Here is a 6,887-nt window from a genome sequence, read left to right on the forward strand (position 1 = left end):
GAGGATTGCAGATTGAGTATTGAGGATTGAAGATTGAGGATTGAGAATAGAGGATTGAAGATTGAGGACTGAGGATTGAGGATTGAGTATTGAGGATTGAAGATTGAGTATTGAGGACTGAAGATTGACGATTGAGGATTGAAGATTGAGGATTGAGGATTGAGGATTGAGGATTGAGCATTGAAGAGTGAGGATTGGGGATTGAGGATTGACGACTGAGGATTGAGTATTGAGGATTGAAGGTTGGGTATTGATGATTGAAGATTGAGGATTGAGGATAGATGGTTGAGGATTGAGGACGAGGACTGACGGTTGAGGAATGAGGTTTGAGGATTGAAGGTTGTGGAATGAGGACGAGGACTGAGGGTTGAATATTGATGTCTGAGGCCTGAGGATTGAGGATTGAGGATTGAGAATTGATGATTGAGGACTGAGGGTTGAAGATTGAGGATTGGGTATTGAGGATTGAAGAATGACGATTGGGGATCGAGGATTGAGGATTGAGGATTGGGTATTGAGGATTGAAGAATTAGGATTGAGAATTGAGGATTGAGGATAGAGGATTGAGGGTTGAAGATTGAGGATTGGGTATTGAGAATTGAAGAATGAGGATTGAGGATTGAGGATTGAGGATTGAGGATTGAAGATTGAGTATTGAGGATTGAAGATTGTGGATTGAGGATTGAGGATTGAGGATTGAGGATTGAGTACTGAGGATTGACGATTGAGGATTGAGGATCGAAGATTGAGAATTGAAGATTGAGTATTGAGGACTGAAGATTGACGATTGAGGATTGAAGAATGAGGATTGAGGATTGAGGATTGAGGATTGAGCATTGAAGAGTGAGGATTGGGTATTGAGGATTGACGACTGAGGATTGAGTATTGAGGATTGAAGATTGAGTATTGATGATTGAAGATTGAGCATTAAGGATTGAGGGTTGAGGATTGAGGACGAGTACTGACGGTTGAGGAATGAGGTTTGAGGATTGAGGATTGAGGATTGAGGATCGAAGATTGAGAATTGAAGATTGAGTATTGAGGACTGAAGATTGACGATTGAGGATTGAAGATTGAGGATTGAGGATTGAGGATTGAGGATTGAGCATTGAAGAGTGAGGATTGGGGATTGAGGATTGACGACTGAGGATTGAGTATTGAGGATTGAAGGTTGAGTATTGATGATTGAAGATTGAGGATTGAGGATTGAGGGTTGAGGATTGAGGACGAGGACTGACGGTTGAGGAATGAGGTTTGAGGAATGCGGGTTGTGGATTGAGGACGAGGACTGAGGGTTGAATATTGATGTTTGATGCCTGAGGATTGAGGATTGAGGATTGAGAATTGATGATTGAGGACTGTGGGTTGAAGATTGAGGATTGGGTATTGAGGATTGAAGAATGACGATTGGGGATTGAGGATTGAGGATTGAGGATTGAAGATTGAGTATTGAGGATTGAAGATTGAGGATTGAGGATTGAGGATTGAGGATTGAGGATTGAAGATTGAGTATTGAGGATTGAAGATTGAGGATTGAGTATTGAGTGTTGAGGTTAGAGGATTGAGGTTTGAATATAGAGGATTGAGGATTGAGGATTGAGGATTGAGGATTGAGGATTGAGCATGAGGGATGAGGGTTGAGGATTGAGGTTTGATGACTGAGGACTGAGGATTGAGGATTGAGGATTGAGGATTGAGGATTGAGGATTGAAGATTGAGGATTGGGTATTGAGGATTGAAGAATGAGGATTGAGGATTGAGGATTGAGGATTGAGGATTGAGGATTGAGGATTGAAGATTGAGGATTGAGTATTGAGGATTGAAGAATGAGGATTGAGGATTGAGGATTGAGGATAGAGGATTGAAGATTGAGTATTGAGGATTGAAGATTGAGGGTTGAGGGTTGAGTACTGAGGATTGAGTATTGAGGACTGAGGATTGAAGATTGAGAATTGAAGATTGAGTATTGAGGACTGAATATTGACGATTGAGGATTGAAGTTTGAGGATTGAGGTTTGAGGATTGAGGATTGAGGATTCAGTGTTGGACAATGAGGATTGATGGTTGAAGATTGAGTATTGGGGATTGAGGATTGAGGAATGAGTATTGAAGATTGAGGATTGATGATTGAGGATTGAGGATTGAGGATTGAAGATTGAGGATTGGGTATTGAGGATTGAAGAATTAGGATTGAGAGTTGAGGATTGAGAATAGAGGATTCAGGGTTGAAGATTGAGGATTGGGTATTGAGGATTGAAGAATGAGGATTGAGGATTGAAGATTGAGGATTGGGTATTGAGGATTGAAGAATGAGGATTGAGGATGAGGATTGAGGATTGAGGATTGAGGATTGAAGATTGAGGATTGGGTATTGAGGATTGAAGAATGAGGATTGAGGATTGAGGATTGAGGATTGAGGATTGAAGATTGAGTATTGAGGATTGAAGATTGAGGGTTGAGGAATGAGGACTGAGTATTGAGGATTGAAGATTGAGTATTGAGGATTGAAGATTGAGGATTGAGTATTGAGGATTGAAGATTGAATATTGAGGACTGAGGATTGAGGGTTGTGGATTGAGAACGAGGACTGAGGGTTGAATACTGATGTTTGAGGTCTGAGGGTTAAGGATTGAGGATTGAGAATTGAGGATTGAGGATTGAGGATTGAAGATTGAGGAATGGGTATTGAGGACTGAAGAATGAGGATTGAGGATTGAGGATTGAGGATTGAGGTTTGCAGATTGAGTATTGAGGATTGAAGATTGAGGATTCAGGATTGAGGATTGAGGATTCAGGATTGAGGATTGAGGATTGAGGATTGAAGGTTGGGTATTGAGGATTGAAAATTGAGGATTGAGGATTGAGGATTGAGGATTGAGGATTGAGCAATGAAGATTGAGGATTGGGGATTGAGGATTGAAGATTGAGTATTGATGATTGAATATTGAGGATTGATAATTGAGAATTGATGATTGAGGATTGAGGATTGAGTATTGAGGATTGAAGGTTGAGGATTGAGGATTGAGGATTGAGGATTGATGATTGAGGATTGAGGATTGAGGATTGAGGATTGAAGATTGAGTATTGAGGATTGAAGATTGAGGATTAAGGATTGAGGATTGGGGATTGAGGATCTAGGATTGGAGATTGATTATTGGGTTTGAAGATTGAGGATTGAGGATTGAGGATTGCTAATTGAGAATTGAGGATGAGGACTGAGGGTTGAGGATTGAGGTTTGAGGAGCGAGGATTGAGGATTGAGGATTGAGGATTGAGGACTGAGGATTGACGATTGAGTATTGAAGATAGAGGATTTATGACTGAGGATTGAGGATTGAGGATTGAGGATTGAGGATTGAGGATTGAGGATTGAGGATTGAAGATTGAGTATTGAGGATTGAATATTGAGGATAGAGGTTCGAGGATAGAGAATGAGGGCTGAGGGTTGAGGATTGAGGTTTGAGTATAGAATCCTGAGAATTCAGGATATTCTATTGAGCATTGAGAATATAGGATTGATGGTTGAGGACTGAGGATTGAGGATTGAGAATTCAGGATTCAGGATCGAGGATTGAAGATTGAGGATTGGGTATTGAGGATTGAAGAATGAGGATTGAGGATTGAGGATTGAGGATTGAGGATTGAGGATTGAAGATTGAGGATTGGGTATTGAGGATTGAGGACTGAAGATTGAGTATTGAGGTTTGAAGATTGAGGATTGAGGATTGAGGATTGAGGACTGAAGATTGAGTATTGAAGATTGAGGATTGAGGATTGAGGATTGAGGATTGAGGATTCAGTGTTGGACAATGAGGATTGACGGTTGAAGATTGAGGGTTGGGGAGTGAGGATTGAGGAATGAGTATTGAAGATTGAGGATTGATGATTGAGGATTGAGCATTGAGGATTGAAGATTGAGGATTGGGTATTGAGGATTGAAGAATTAGGATTTAGAATTGAGGATTGGGGATAGAGGATTGAGGGTTGAAGATGAAAGGATTGGGTATTGAGGATTGAAGAATGAGGATTGAGGATTGAAGATTGAGGATTGGGTATTGAGGATTGAAGAATGAGGATTGAGGATTGAGGCTTGAGGATTGAGGACTGAGGATTGAAGGTTGAGGATTGGGTATTGAGGATTGAAGAATGAGGATTGAGGATTGAGGATTGAGGGTTGAGGATTGAAGATTGAGTATTGAGGATTGAAGATTGAGGATTGAGGATTGCGGATTGAGTATTGAGGATTGAAGATTGAGTATTGAGGATTGAAGATTGAGGATTGAGTATTGAGGATTGAAGATTGAATATTGAGGACTGAGGATTGAGGGTTGTGGATTGAGGACGAGGGCTGAGGGTTGAATATTGATGTTTGATGTCAGAGGATTAAGGATTGAGGATTGAGAATTGAGGATTGAAGATTGAGGATTGAAGATTGAGGAACGGGTATTGAGGATTGAAGAATGAGGATTGAGGATTGAGGATTGAGGATTGAGGATTGCAGATTGAGTATTGAGGATTGAAGATTGAGGATTCAGGATTGAGGATTGAGGATTGAGGATTGAGGATTGAGGATTGTGGATTGAAGATTGGGTATTGAGGATTGAAGATTGAGGATTGGGGATTGAGGATTGAGGATTGAGGATTGAGCATTGAAGATTGAGGATTGGGGATTGAGGATTGACGTTTGAGGATTGAGTATTGAGGACTGAAGATTGAGGAATGGGTATTGAGGATTGAAGAATGAGGATTGAGGATTGAGGATTGAGGATTGAGTATTGCAGATTGAGTATTGAGGATTGAAGATTGAGGGTTCAGGATTGAGGATTGAGGATTGAAGATTGAGTATTGAGGATTGAAGGTTGAGGATTGAGTATTGAGTGTTGAGGATTGAGGATTGAGGTTTGAAGATAGAGGATTGAGGATTGAGGATTGAGGATTGAGGATTAAGGATTGAAGATTGAATATTGATGATTGAATATTGAGGACTGAGGATTGAGGTTTGTGGATTGAGGACGAGGACTGAGGGTTGAATATTGATGTTTGAGGTCTGAGGATTAAGGATTGAGGATTGAGATTTGAGGATCGAGGATTGAGGATTGAAGATTGAGGATTGGGTATTGAGGATTGAAGAATGAGGATTGGGGATTGAGGATTGACGATTGAGTATTGAGTATTGAGGATTGAAGATTGAGTACTGATGATTGAAGATTGAGGATTGAGGATTGAGGGTTGTGGATTGATGACGAGGACTGACGGTTGAGGATTGAGGTTTGAGGGTTGAGGATTGAGGATTGAGGACTGAGGCTTGAGGATTGACGATTGAGCATAGAGGATTGAAGATTCAGGACTGGCGATTGAGGATTGCTGATTGAGGATTAAGGACTGAGGATTGGGTTTGAGGATCTAGGATTGGAGATTGATTTTTGGGGATTGAAGATTGAGGATTGAGGATTGAGGATTGCTAATTGAGAATTGAGGATGAGGACTGAGGGTTGAGGATTGAGGTTTGAGGAACGAGGATTGAGGATTGAGGATTGAGAATTAAGTATTGAGGATTGAGGATTGAAGATTGAGGATTGGGTATTGAGGATTGAAGAATGAGGATTGAGGATTGACTTTTGAGGATTGAAGATTGAGGATTGGGTGTTGAGGATTGAAGAATGAGGATTGAGGATTGACTTTTGAGGTTTGAGGATTGCAGATTGAGTATTGAGGATTGAAGATTGAGGATTGAGAATAGAGGATTGAAGATTGAGGACTGAGGATTGAGGATTGAGTATTGAGGATTGAAGATTGAGTATTGAGGACTGAAGATTGACGATTGAGGATTGAAGATTGAGGATTGAGGATTGAGGATTGAGGATTGAGCATTGAAGAGTGAGGATTGGGGATTGAGGATTGACGACTGAGGATTGAGTATTGAGGATTGAAGGTTGGGTATTGATGATTGAAGATTGAGGATTGAGGATAGATGGTTGAGGATTGAGGACGAGGACTGACGGTTGAGGAATGAGGTTTGAGGATTGAAGGTTGTGGAATGAGGACGAGGACTGAGGGTTGAATATTGATGTCTGAGGCCTGAGGATTGAGGATTGAGGATTGAGAATTGATGATTGAGGACTGAGGGTTGAAGATTGAGGATTGGGTATTGAGGATTGAAGAATGACGATTGGGGATCGAGGATTGAGGATTGAGGATTGGGTATTGAGGATTGAAGAATTAGGATTGAGAATTGAGGATTGAGGATAGAGGATTGAGGGTTGAAGATTGAGGATTGGGTATTGAGAATTGAAGAATGAGGATTGAGGATTGAGGATTGAGGATTGAGGATTGAAGATTGAGTATTGAGGATTGAAGATTGTGGATTGAGGATTGAGGATTGAGGATTGAGGATTGAGTACTGAGGATTGACGATTGAGGATTGAGGATCGAAGATTGAGAATTGAAGATTGAGTATTGAGGACTGAAGATTGACGATTGAGGATTGAAGAATGAGGATTGAGGATTGAGGATTGAGGATTGAGCATTGAAGAGTGAGGATTGGGTATTGAGGATTGACGACTGAGGATTGAGTATTGAGGATTGAAGATTGAGTATTGATGATTGAAGATTGAGCATTAAGGATTGAGGGTTGAGGATTGAGGACGAGTACTGACGGTTGAGGAATGAGGTTTGAGGATTGAGGATTGAGGATTGAGGATCGAAGATTGAGAATTGAAGATTGAGTATTGAGGACTGAAGATTGACGATTGAGGATTGAAGATTGAGGATTGAGGATTGAGGATTGAGGATTGAGCATTGAAGAGTGAGGATTGGGGATTGAGGATTGACGACTGAGGATTGAGTATTGAGGATTGAAGGTTGAGTATTGATGATTGAAGATTGAG

The sequence above is a fragment of the Calliopsis andreniformis genome, unplaced genomic scaffold (assembly GCF_051401765.1).
Source record: "Calliopsis andreniformis isolate RMS-2024a unplaced genomic scaffold, iyCalAndr_principal scaffold0128, whole genome shotgun sequence".
Lineage (NCBI taxonomy): Eukaryota > Metazoa > Arthropoda > Insecta > Hymenoptera > Andrenidae > Calliopsis > Calliopsis andreniformis.